The sequence below is a fragment of the Vidua chalybeata genome, chromosome 2 (genome assembly GCF_026979565.1).
Source record: "Vidua chalybeata isolate OUT-0048 chromosome 2, bVidCha1 merged haplotype, whole genome shotgun sequence".
Taxonomy (NCBI): domain Eukaryota; kingdom Metazoa; phylum Chordata; class Aves; order Passeriformes; family Viduidae; genus Vidua; species Vidua chalybeata.
Window position 1 is genome coordinate 95,238,635 of NC_071531.1, and position 13,658 is coordinate 95,252,292.

The 13,658-nt window shown below is 39.1% G+C and overlaps 1 protein-coding gene across 2 annotated transcripts in view; it reads right to left on the minus strand.

Moving 5' to 3' along the window:
- Positions 1-2,353: 2,353 nt before the first annotated feature.
- Positions 2,354-13,658, minus strand: part of CCDC169 (coiled-coil domain containing 169) — a 40,760-nt gene continuing 29,455 nt past the window's right edge. The window contains exon 9 of one of the 2 annotated variants that reach the window (XR_008429227.1): positions 2,354-2,427. The gene's annotated coding sequence lies outside the window, so the exon portion shown is untranslated. Of the gene's footprint in view, positions 2,428-13,044; positions 13,424-13,658 lie in introns of those variants that run through there. The other variant, XR_008429226.1, reaches the window with a different exon arrangement.

Sequence of the window (13,658 nt, forward strand, 5' to 3'; positions counted from 1 at the left end):
ATTTATGACTGTTAATTTCAGGCACTCAGCTGAGTTTTCTCAAAGATGAGAGGGAAATGTCAGTGAGAATGCACTTGCCTCAAAAATGGAATCATTTTCTAGGAGCAATTTTCTTGCTTTCTTGGTCTTTAGAGGGGATCTTAAGAACATTTTCCCAACTTAAAGATAGGTCACAACTCCTATAGGCTTATCATTGGATAATTTTTTGAACATCAGGAAAAAAAAAAAAAAACAACAAAACAAACAAACAAAAAAAAAAACCCCACCCCCAACAGATTGTCTTTCTAAGATTTCTGAAGCTCACTGAAATAATACTAAAATAATACTAAAAACATGATTTCATGTAACAGCATTAAAAAAAAAAAAAAAAGAAAAAGAAAAAGAGTCCTGACCAGTCAGATTTTGGTCATGTCTTAGCAAAGCTCAACTTGCAAATATGGATAAATGACAAGGTTCTGCTTGGTACTTCTGCATGCTTTAAAAACTGCCTGAAAGACAGTGGTGAGGCCTGAAGTTAAGACAATCATTAAGGAAAGTGGGATGCTGGCATGAAAAACTTGCACTCACACACCATCAGAGAAAGGAGTAACTTCTGGTCTTTTAAACTGCAGCTGCTTTACTCCTTTTTCTGTATCTCCATGGAACTCAGCTGCAGACTGGCTGACTGACCTGACAGGAAGGGGAAGATGGGCATCTGTGTGAAAAAAAAAAAAAAAAAAAATTGCAATCACACACTGCCTGTAAACCAGCCCAGCTAAGGTCTTCAGCAAGATCCTGAGGACAACTGAAAGCCAAACCCATGCTCAAAGCATCTTTAAATTTTATTATTCCATTTTGTTTGTGAATGAAAACCTGAAGGTCACTTAAATCTGGTTTGAGACTCGTGAAGTAGCAGTGCAAGCTATCAACATTTCTTTGACATGGGTATTGATAGTAACTTGCTGCAGTCTTGCATTGCCTCTCTTGTTGGCACAAAGGCCCTTTGCCAGCTGGGATGAGTGAAAATTCTCCCTCAGTGGCTGTTGTGTGGTTGTTTCTACTGAGGTTCTGAGCACTGTATTCTGGTGTGTTTTCCAGCTCATTAGAGAAGGTGATACATAATCCTAGGACAGAAGTCTGGCCCTGGTTTCTGGAGACCAAAGCACTGCACAACATAAATATAAAACTGTCAGGGCTGCTTGTGGGAATGCTTCCAGGTAACTCACAACAGGGTGCCAAAGGACTTGGTCTGAGGCAGCATCTATGACAGATCTTGATCAGCCACACAAACAGCACTCAGAAGAACAATGACCCAGGCTATTATAAGATTAAGAAAAACTACTCCTGACGAGGGACAGGTTATACACTTGCCAGCATCACAGAATCATAGAATCCTAGAATGCCTTGGGTTGGAAGGGACCTTAAAGATCATCTCGTTCCAACGCCCCTGCCATGGGCAGGGACAGCTTCTCTAGACCAGGTTGATCAAAGCCCCAAGTTGTTCCAGCCTGGGCTTGAAGACCTCCAGGGATGGGGCACCCACAGCTTCTATGTGCAACCAGTGGCAGTGTCTCACCACCCTCACAGTAAAAAATTTCCTCCTAATACCGGAATCTACTCTGTGACAGTTTAAAACTATTTCCTCTTCTCTTCTATCACTATATCTACTTGTGAAAATTCTCTTTCCTGCTCTCTTGCAGGTGCCCTTTTATGTCCTGGAAGGCTGCTACAAGGTCTCCCCAGAGCCTTCTCTTGTCCAGGCTGAACAACCCCAACTCTTTCGCTTAGACTGTCTTCTTGTGTGTGATGAATATGCTGGTGTATTGACACTCAGCAGTGAAGAAGCATAATTCAATACAGATCCTGAAGGGCCCACATCTGTCAGGAATATCTCTGTGACATGACACAGGCTGGTGGTGATGGAAGCCCAGGCATCAGATGCCTCTTATGAGTCCTTTCATTGCTTTGAAGTGTTTTTTTGTGCTGTAATGATAGGAAGAAAAATCAGGCACAGGGAAATATTTTTAAGCAGGATCTACAATACTGTAAAATATCTAGAAGGAGTTCTGAGTGCCTGATAAATCCTATTTTGGACATACTTTTTATAACCAGATAGTACTTGAAGAATTACTAAAACATCATTTCTCCCCCTCTTTATTTGCTTCAGGAGATCAAAGTAATAACTTCATAGTAATACCTTCATTTGATCATAGTTGGAATACTAATAACTACATTTATTTTCTAGTTAAAATAATCAGAAGAGTTTATATTCTCCTTGAAAGCAAGCTGTGTTGTAGGAGTTGCTTAATGAATTAACAACACTCACCATCTTGGCTTCTTCTGGTAGGAAGAAAGCAGCTCAAGTTCTTCCCAAGGAAAATAATCCCACTACATGTGTCCTTGTTTTGTACCACAGTGGAGGAGCTCAGAGGAAAAACTGTTGCATTCCTTGAAAATTAATGTTCATAGAAGTTGTACATCATGACATCTCAGCATAATCCAGTTAAATTTTTCCAGTTAAGTCAACTTAAATATATTGCTTAGTCTTCTATGTCCTTTACAGACACTCTTATGTAGTGTCTGTACTCTTTACTCTTTTCATTATTAAATTATAAGATTGTAAAACCAGCATTCAGAAACTTGGTAAAAAGAAAATCCAAATAAATGATGAGTTTGAGAGTTTTTTAACTTTCATTTTAAGTGCTCCATATGGCAGTGACAAATCATAATCTGATAGTGGGAGACCTTTCACTGTGTTGTTTATGGGTTTTTTTTTTTCTAGAAATCTTGCATGTTGGAAGTGATTTAAGTGTGTTGCATCTTTTCCCTGCCAACACGTGGTAGTTTCAAACCAGCCAGGCTGATGTGCATGGCAGTTCTGTAGGGAACTCTGCAGTGGTAGTCACGGTGTTTTGTTTCCAACAATAAATTCCTGCTAACTCATTACTGGAAGTTTGAAAATGTCTTGAAAGAAGACAGGCCTGTGCTTTCATCCTTCCAAAAGTTGGGGGAGAAAGACTATGTGCTATCATTACAGTCATGTGGTATTTATTTCCCATCTAGCTAAATGTCAACCTTTTCAATATCCAGCTCAAAGAATCATTTCAATGCACACATCAAAGGCAGATTCTCAGGTGAGCTAGATGGTGTGGAAAAGCAGACAACAAACAGTGATTTACAGACATGGAGAGTGTCCAGCTGAGAAACAACATTTCTCTGTTAATCTTAAAGGGAGTTCAAGGAAAGTTGAGAATTTAATCTGTTCTTTGTTGTTCTGGTCTATTTTTGCCTTGGAATGAGGAAAAAGTTGGCTTCACCTTTCAGTTCTTATGCAAGAGAACAAATTTATAAAAATGTTTAAATTTTTTTCCTGAAGGTTTTTGCTCCGACTGTGCCTATGATAAAAGTGTTGTAACAACAAGAGCTTAAAAAAAAAAATGTTTCTTGCCCTTAGGTTGTGCAAATAGCAGCACTGTGTGCCCTCTGCCAGCATGACTCAGTGACTTTTAAAATGAATAAGAGGACCTTTACAACTCAGTTGGTTCTCCTTCCTTAATAACTACATTTTTCTAAACTTGCCAATTTTTTTTCTGATAAAAAAAAATTCAAAGGAAAAAAAAAACAAAAAAAGAAGCAAAGAAATGGAGGAAAGCATGGACCAGAGGCAAAGCTAGTTCAGTTTCCAGCTATTTGAAGAAGGAAGCAGAAGGCAGCAAGCAGAACTTTTTCATATAATTTTTTGTTATTTCCTCTGATTTTCAAAGCACCTTGGCTATTTGATCTCTAGCAGCGAGGCACTGTAGCCATTTTTACGACAGAGGCTTGTCTTTATATTCCCCTTTTAGAACTATAGTTCACAGTGAATGGCAAGAGAAACTACTGACTGATCTTCAAAACCACTTGCAAGCAAAATGGCAAGCTACCACACCATTGTTCTATTAACTTTTCTTTCTGAGGCTCACTTTAATTTTTTTTTTTTTTTTTTTTGGATTATGCTCTCCAAATGAACGAGGTGCTACTTGACCTTTAAATGTCAAAATCCCTTTGAATGGCATTACTGTGAATTCTGTAGCCATACACCACATGTGAATGGCTAATATACATAGGATGATGCACAGCCAGGCTTATGAATTCATTTTATTATTCCTATCACCTACCCACCCCCGCAAAAACAAATTTTCAACTAGCTAGTGCTATTTTAGGAAGAGAGTAGGGAGAGAATATACTAGCAGGCTGATTGACAGAAGTCAGCCAACTCTTCCAGCTAAAGGTCTAAGTCTGCAAGCTGTTTCTTGTGGGTGGATCTCTGTGCTTAGATTGAGAAGCCTGGAGAATTCAAATTGAAATCAGCTACAGCTAAGTTATATGCCATAAACTCACACTTTAAAAGTTACTTAAGTGAAGAAACACTTACAGAGTCAAGTCACTTTACATATTATTATACATATTATTATTACCATTTTCCATTTGCTCCCAATCAGATTTAACAAACAAGTGTTCTCTGTATTTTTTGTGTGCGTTTCTCTCACTTTGGCAGTAAGAAGAGATTTCCATCTCTACATCTACCTGGACAAAATCCAAAATCTAAGCCAAATACCCTATGTCTTTCCTTGAAAAGGTAAGGAGAAAGTCAGAGCAGGGGATCCAGAGATGAGGAGGGAACTGAAAATATTCCCAGTACAGTTGACAGTTTCATTCAGGCTCATATCTCTAACCCAAGGGCGTTTGGCAAGATTATAAGGGATGTTCTGTACCAATCTCAGCTAGGACAAAATAGCAGATTTTGTCCAGTTCTCATGCCAGTAAAGAAAGAAAGATTAAAGGGCCCTTTCCTCCATCAGTTTCTGAAGTAGAACATGACAGATTTTGAAACCATCAATTCAAAGAAATGCCCACGGCACTCTGCAGAAGAGACTATGGATTTCTACTTGTGGCTGTCCTTTTGCCTGCAAATGTGGACGGCTCTGTTTCACCCTTTGGAGGATCCTTGTCCCTACAGAGAAGACATTTAGCCTTCAGGAAGAGAGGATGAAAAACATTATTAACTTGCCATGATTTCTCACACTCACTTGGTCTAGACTGGTGGAAGTGGCTGTCACAAGGAATCAGGATCAGGGCTCTGCTATGCTGCAGAAGCAGTCCATGATCTGAGCAGCCTGCAGGAATCTAGGCACTGCAGAAATCTGGGTATTACATCTTTCTGGGTGGCCAGCCAATAAACTCAAATAATCCTTTTTTTTTTTTTTTTTTTTTTTTTTGGTGTATGAAAAATATAAGCATGCACAATTTCCACCATTCATTAAAATTTCTTGTTTCATTTTTTTGAGTTAGAGGACTCTTGCAAGATTTAACCAGTAATGCTTGTCATGTTGAGCTGGAAACACCTCTAGAACATGACAGAATTATAGTGCTTACAACGCCCACAGGAAACAGTTGTTATCCCACAGACAAGTGAGAAATTGAGTCACTGTATCATCATCATCTCCTACAGCCCAGCCGAGTGTCCTAATTATAACATCATTCCATATTCAGAACTGTCTAAATAAAGTGAAGCCTTAAAGGTAAGTACCTCCATATACTGGGCTGTCTTGCTGTCTCACATTTGAATTACAGACACCTAGGCTGGGTCACCACCTTTAGGGTGACCTTGGGAGGTGATGTAGACCAAAGTAAGGGCTGTTCAGTGTTTACAATGCTTTATCCTGAAGAGAACGGGTCATGGCCATCACTGGGAACTTTCCACTCAGCCATGCGAAGCCCCCTCCTGTGTGCTCACTAGTACACATGCTGACCCAGCACTATGTTGGTTTACTGAACTTTCCTCCCAATCAAAGGAGCTCATTTGATTACTTAATGGCCCTTAGAGAGCAAATTTAGAAGTAATCATCTATTCTTAGCTCAACCACTTCTCCTTTTAAAAATGTTTTCCCAAGAGCCCAGCGCAGATGAATGGGATGTCATCCACGGAGCTGTACAGCTTGCCAGCAATTTCTACCCACCAGCCTGAAGAAGGTACCCAATAGTTAAAGGTACAATACAGTAACAAGAATGAAACCCCTCTTTTTATGAATCCAAGAAAATCCTCTTCCATTTAGGTAACTGTAACCTGAGAACAAAACTACAGGTATTGCAGATTTCTGTGGTTTTTCATACACTAGCTTTAAGTTTTCTCATGGAATGCACATCTCGTCCAAGCATGTAGACAGGCTGTACATTCAGTCCCTACTGAGCACAATTCCACTGGTAATAGTGATGGCAATAGTTAATCCCAGAAAGCAATACCTGGATTTCTCCATGCCAAAATCTCTGCTTCCAGCAGCTGAAATGGTGCCTTCTACCCAAAAATTCAAACAAAACCAAGACTCATAAATATGAGTCATTAAAAGTCATTAAAAATCTTTGGCATGAGGTACTTTCCACAGATGTGTCCATTTTTAAAATTGAAAATAAAATACATATTTTAGAAAAATAAGCATCAACATCTGGTAGTATATTTTCTTTTTTTTCTTATTTATTTATTTTTTTTCTGATATTAAACTGTGTCTTTATTCCAGAAAAGCTGCATGCATATGTTGTCTAGACAGACTTCAATTTCCTACCTTTTCTACCAAAAATCAAGTAGAAAAATCAAGCGGAAAAAACAAGCAATTTTCCTTGAAAACTATTTGCATTTCTCTGATTTGTGTTTCCACTATTCAGCTAAGAGTCAGATGCCACAAAATAACTTTAGATATTGTCACCTCTAAAGCTTCCAGCACAGCCTTGGTTTAAAAATGCAGGACAAGATGTATACAAATAGAAAATGCTTATTTGATAACAGTGTCATACCTGCAGAGAACACCTGCTGGTATTTCCACTCACACTGAAGAAGCCTGAACTTATCAAGAGTCACCAGCCTGACTAATCAGCTCATAGACAAAAGACTTTTGATATCACTGTTTTGTTAAAATTGTCAAAATCACAATTTCAGGCTCTTAAATATCAGTTGTGTTGAAGGTCAGTGAAGAAATAGAAGAAGGAGACTGACCTGTTATATTTAAAATAATGATTCTTGGGCAACAACAAAGTGAAATAAGTAAACTGGTAAGAGCATTGCTCACAGAGATGTGCGTAATTGAAAAGTTTATTTGAGTGGGTGAAAAGGTCACACAAAAGCTCTTCAGCATTCCTTAATAAGGAAACCTTTTTTCTTTCCCTTGATTAAGATTACTCTCAGTGTTTTTATATACATACATTTCAAAATATGAACTGGTATTTAAAAAAAAAGGCAACTAATAACCTATTTTGTTTAACCATTTCAGCAGAGTGTTTTCTGTTTGTCAAAAATCAGAGACTTCTGAATGACTGTGAAAAGCATGTGTGATGCAATGCACACACAATGACATCAGTGATGCATTCATTTCTGCTCTGTAGAAAACTCCAGTAATAAGAAACCCTCTAAAGGCTAAACTGTTCCAAGAACATTTGAGAGTTCTGAAATGGAGCACAGTGCAGAATTTTCTCGTTAAGTTGCATTTCATTGTGAAGTGGCCAATAACTGAAATGGAAACCCAGTTGGGTTGGATAAGATAAAACAGAGTTGACAGGAGCTCTCCACCATTCCTGGTCGTCATCCTAGACTACTGCCTGGCTGGCTTATGCTTCCCCCATTCTGCATCTGAGTACTGCAAATTTTAACTTTTCCCATCTGAGTACATCCCCCCATTCAGCATCTGAGTACCACAATTTTTAACTTTTCCCATGCAACATACAGTGTCAGCAGTACATTCCCCTTCTGGAAAAATAACTTGTTATTCCTATATAATTCAAGCCCTCTTTGAATCTGTTCTACAAAGTCCTTTGAAAATCTGGGTCTTAGCATAAAACACATTCTATATTATCTGGACCATTTTTAGGAGTCCAGAAATCTAGTCCAGTTCATATTCACACTGTTATATGGAAAAAGTACCTCAGCTATACTTACAGTCCATGGCTCAAAAAATGCCAAAAGCATGCAGGTTTACTTTAGAATATCTCTTTTTTTTTTTTTCTTTCTATAAGAATATTACTAGTCCATTAAACTTGTTAAACTTTATCTTTACAAGTAAAGAAATTATGGCCTCAGCAAACCTCTTTTGTCCTGTTTTGTTCAAGTATAATCCTTGCCTCTAAGCATCATTTTAGATTTAAAAGAGTTCCTCAAATGTATTTCTTAAGTAAAACTTTCAAAGGCTTTTGTAGGGTAACCTTCCTCCGCTCCCCTGCTTTGTACCAATGCTTATTTAAACTTGAAGATTATATGAATTTTGATTCTACAATGTTTTTATAGTCATGCTGAACTTTTCCTCAAAATAACTCAAAACTTGTATGGACCAGTTCCATCTTTCATTGCATAAACCTTTTATTTAGATTTCAGTGGGGGTGATTTTGGGTTGGGGATTTTTTGGTGCTGGTGGGGTTATTTTGTTGTTGCACCTCATCAGAGCACTGCCTGAGAAAGCTGCAGGGCGCTTTGCTCTCTGTAGTGTTAGCATGTTCTTTTTCCCATTTTCTGTATCTTTGGGCACAGACTGTTCCATCTTTCCAACTTGTAAATGCCATGGGCACTGCTCCTAAGTGATAGTTGTCCATAGAGCCATCCTAGGCAGTACGATTCAAGTAATTTCCAGTGAAAGTTTTGCTGGTGAAAGAAGACAGACAGTTCAAAGTGGACATAGCAGGCACCGCTGTGGCTGGTGCTGGCACTAGGAAACAGATGGTTACCAGGCCAGAAAATAATAATGGAACTCTTCTATGGCTCAGGCTGTAGGTGACCAACTGTAATAAAACAAGTTGAAGTTTTAAGTCTGCAGCCCTGTGAAATGCTACAGTGAGAAAGGATGTGCTGCGGACATCAGAAAACAGAAAAACCAGCAATTTAAGCAATTAAGTAGGCAGGGGAGATCACCAGGAGGAGTGAGACAGCTATTTTTGCCAAGAGTTTTGGAATATGTGCCCTAAAAACTATTATAACTTCTCCCACTGAATGCCAGCCCAGGAGAACAGTGTGAAATGCCAGATGTCTGCAGAGCCTTTAGCACAAGCTCCATCTTTGTATCCTTCTTATCCTTCTCAGGAAAGGCTAATTGCAATGATACCCACATAGTGACAAAATGAGCCAATGGTGGAGAATATGCTGTTATCCTGAACAATTAGATGCTGTCAGATGCTGATATCTACCATTAAAAACCTTCATGTTGATTTAATTGTTGATTTTTTTTCTGATTGTCACATGCCTAAAACCTGTGGCTTCCAGTTACAAGAGAGATCTTAGCATGAAGCAGGGTCGCAGAGAGGACAGAGCAAGTGCATGAACCCACCACCCCGTAAGGTAACTCTTACACATGTGCCATGTGCTAACACTGTAAACCCCGGGCTGCCAGGATCAATCTGGGGCATGATAATCCTGTAATGAGCAACAGCAGGTGCTAAAGTGCTTAAAGTAAATCACTCCTGCAGTCAGCGAATTGTTATTTATGTCAGCACCACCAAAGAGTGCAAATCTGACAGGATGGGTGGCAGCCAGTGACCCCTGAAACTGGGGACTCGGAGCTGCAGGGGATCCCTGGGCAAGCAGAGCAGGGCAGGGCAGGGACCATCTCACTGCCCCCACCAGGAGTAGTACAAACTGGGGACAGAGCAGCAGGGGCTCTGGGGACAGGGACAGCCAAAGCTGGGGCAGGACATCTGCCTGCAAGTGGAGCTGGGGATCAGGGAACCAGGGTCAGGCCCAGCCCAGGATGACTGAAGCATCAACGCAAAGCCAAGGAACTGCATGTGGTTTTACAGTATCGTTTGTTGTTTTCTAATTTTGATTAGGCTGGAAAGAGAGATTTCTTCTATCTCCTTCAAGCCTGTTGTTGATTTGGATTGTGAGGAATTTCTATTACTTTTCCAGCTCAGCATGTCTGTGGGTACACCCAGAAACACCAGCCACTAGAGGTATTGATACAATATTAGCCAAGGCAGCAATGAGCACAGCACAACACAGTTATGTTTCCAGGATTGGTGCTTTGCTTCAGATGTCTGGAGTATAAAATTCAGCATGGACAGAATGGTCCTCCATTCCTCTCCTCTCCAGCCAGTGAAGGACACGGGGCTCTCACATCTCTCTGAGCCGTGGCACAGGAGCAGCCTCCTGCAGGTGTCGATGAGACTGAAGGTCTGGCCTGATAAGTGCTTTCTGATGGCAGCCTCAGGCAAGGTAGATTATTTTATCCAAACATTTTAAGTGTATTTGGACAAATTATTCTTGCCCTAGGAATATATTATATTAATGAAATTATGCTGCCAGCCATTGCAGGCCTGGCAGGAATTGCAAACTGTTTTAATCCTCCAAGAACACATTTGCCCAGGCAATAATTTGACTTGTCATGAGTAAATTCTTAGCTCAGCTTTTTAAGAGACAGGAACACACAAAAAGGGATTGATCCCGGGGTTATTGATTCCTATCACAATTGCATCAAATTTTCTTCTAAAGTCTGTAGCAAATAGATCTATGGGCTGTATTTTCCCACCTGTACATTGGAGGTCTACAGGCTTTAGGAGGGCTTTTTAGCATAATGCAGCAGCTTGTTGGTTTGATTTCAAAAGAACATGGAGCTTGCCAAATGTGCTCAAAGGGAAGAAAAAAAAAGAAAGGTAATTTGTCCTTGTAAGTACTGGTGCAACGTAAGAATAGATTTGTGGGCCTTGTAAATTCAATGCCTAAAGAACAGGTCCTCTGTTGAATGCTGGGCTGCTGTGAGACAAAAAGATCAGCCCAAAGGAGAGTCAAATTGCAGCTCAGTATTACTTCTTGGCTGAGACCCTCTACTAATCTTGGGTGTCATTGTCCCTAGCCAGAGCAAGAAAAATAAAGAAATTCACAAGAACAGGGTTCAGCTTACCTATCTACATGCTGGACAGGTTATTCTGAATTTGTCATCCTATATTCTCTTTCTAGTCAGGGGAAAGAAATCCAGTTGATGTATCATCTGATCCATTTTAAGCATCTCTGTTAGAATGAGAGGAGCTGCACTCTGAAGGTCTCTGTTTTGTTGGGTTTTTTTTTTCCTATTGACTACTCATTGAGTATACAGTGATTAGCTCAGACTTAGATGTATGACTTTTAAGCTGCAAACTGGGACAGATAATTCCCAGGCTAATTTTCCTTATTTTCATCTTTTTAAAAGATTTCTCAGTATCCTCTTCCTAATCAGCACAGGATCAGTCAAGAGTGCACAGCCTTGTTGCTTCATCCTTCCCCCAAAATAACCCTTCAGCTGTGCCAAATTTTTCTGGTAGCCAGTCTGCATTGCTCTGTTACACCACATCATTCCTGAGCAGATTCCCCACAGGACACTTGCTTTTTGTGTGGAGGGATCAGACAGATGCAGGGGGAAGCGCCTGTTGTAGGGTGGTGTGGGAGTGAGGCCTGTCCTGGATCTCACATGGGATCCTTCTCTTTTCAGAGCTGACATTTTTCCCTGTGACAAGACATGCACAGCAACTGGTGTCACTGCTGTGTCACACTGGGTTGTGTTCATCAGGAAATACCCTGACATCAGTCTTTACTGGTAAATCTCTTCAGTAAGATGCAGCAGCCACAGCTGTTTCTGCACCAACAGAGCACCAATATTATCCCTCTTCATTGTAAGACAAAAGAAAACCCATTTGATTTAGGTCAGACTTAGATTCATTGTGGTTTTACCAGCTGACTTCCCTCCAGCACCAGTGTATGTATCTTTGTGTCACTTCTCAGCACCAGAAACATACTGTTCTCCCCAAATTACAGATGAGATCCTGAAGCAGAATTCATCTTCTCCCAGGCAACAAAGGGAGGGGTGAGAAGTTACATGGGAACCAGAGCACAGGAACTTTACCAGCCTAGAAATGGTGAGAGCCCTTTCTTTGGGGTGGTGCACTGAGTTGTTCCCAGAACAGGCAAAGCCTGGCCCCACCTGCATGCTACTCCTGTAGACATGAGAGACTCATTTGATCTCTACATGGTTCTTAGTTGGTAGTTTATGGCACAGATTAGTGAAGTGCAGGAAAACTGGATTCTAAGATGTAACCTATAAGGAACTAAATCCAATGTTTCTATTTTTAGAAGAGAGGGTTAAACTCATCTGCCAAGTAAATAAGGTCCTGCCACCTTTAAAAAGCCTCATTATCCAGTCTAGAGCTGTCTGCCATTAGTGTGACACCTGTGTGTAAAATGATAAAACTGTGGCAATTAGCTATCATTTAGTCCAGGCACATTATATCTGCTTCCAGCTAGAGTTAGTTTATGTTTGAGACCAGTCTGGCAAAAAGAGCAGAAGCTTAATAACACAGAGGTTCGCTTGCTTATTTATTAATTTATTTTTTTGCTACTGTGTGCATCACATTTGTAAAATGGCCTGCACAGCATCCTCCTCTACTGGAAATGTATTAAGGCTAAATTATGCACTTCATCTTTACCAGTAGAGATAGAATATCATAGGAATCGGGGAAACTGTCAGCTGTACCACCTAGTCAGTTTAAATACAGAGAACCCATTGAACAAAGTATTTAAGCAACAAAATATCTTGCTTATTATTAATGATATCCTGAACATGATGAAGCCTATCACCCCAGTTCTCTGCAGCCTGTGGTTAGGCTGCATAATTACATAATAATCAGCCACACAGTCAATGTCTGTCCAATAAACATTTTAATTTTATTCCATCATAGAAGAGTGCACTGCTGCTAAACTGAATAATTAAAAACAAATATCATTACACAATACTATCTTTAATCATGAGACTCTAAAAAAAAAAAAGGGGGGTTTTTTTGGAAATAAGAAATGTGTGCTTACCAGCATTTGAGATTTTAAATTTATATTTATATTTTAATAAAATAATAAAATATTTTATAAAATATTTATATTTATATTTATATTTATATTTATATTTATATTTTATAAAATTATATAAATTTATAAATTTAAATTTATATTTAAATTTAATAATAATAATTTATATTTATTAATAATATTTTATATTTAAATTATTTAAATTATGGGTAAATACTTAAAATGCCTTATTTACCTCAAAATCATGACTCATCTGAAATTAATGGAATTACATGAGTAACCATGTAAAGGCAGCATACTCTCAAGTGCCAAGTTAGGATATCAAATTTGCCAGTCTATCAATTAAAGCCACTTACACACTACAATCAGTATATCTGGAATCTCAAGTACATTCTACACTGAAAGAAGAAGTTTGGCCAGACTCAAACCTTCACCTCTGATCCTGTCTTCCTCTGATGTTTAGCTCCATTCAATCACTGACCACAACTGTCAGCAATTCAGTTTCCCATTTTTGGTTTCAGATTCCTTCAGTGTCATGTATGATGCACAGAGACTTAAGAGGAGGCCTAGTTTATCTTGAAATAGTTGGCAGCATTACAAAAGATCACCCTGTTGTGAAATCAGGGGAAAACCAGACATCACTACACTCCCATATCTACTTTAAATAAACCTGATTCTATCTTCTAGGCCTAAAATAATACTGCATACTATGAAGAATTTTAAGGATTAATTAATCCTAAATGTGCTGAAATATCCATATCAAAGATCTTACATAAAGTCATCTAACTGTTTATTGCTGCAAATGTCAAAAAACCGTATTTCACAGGACAACAAAACAGTAAGA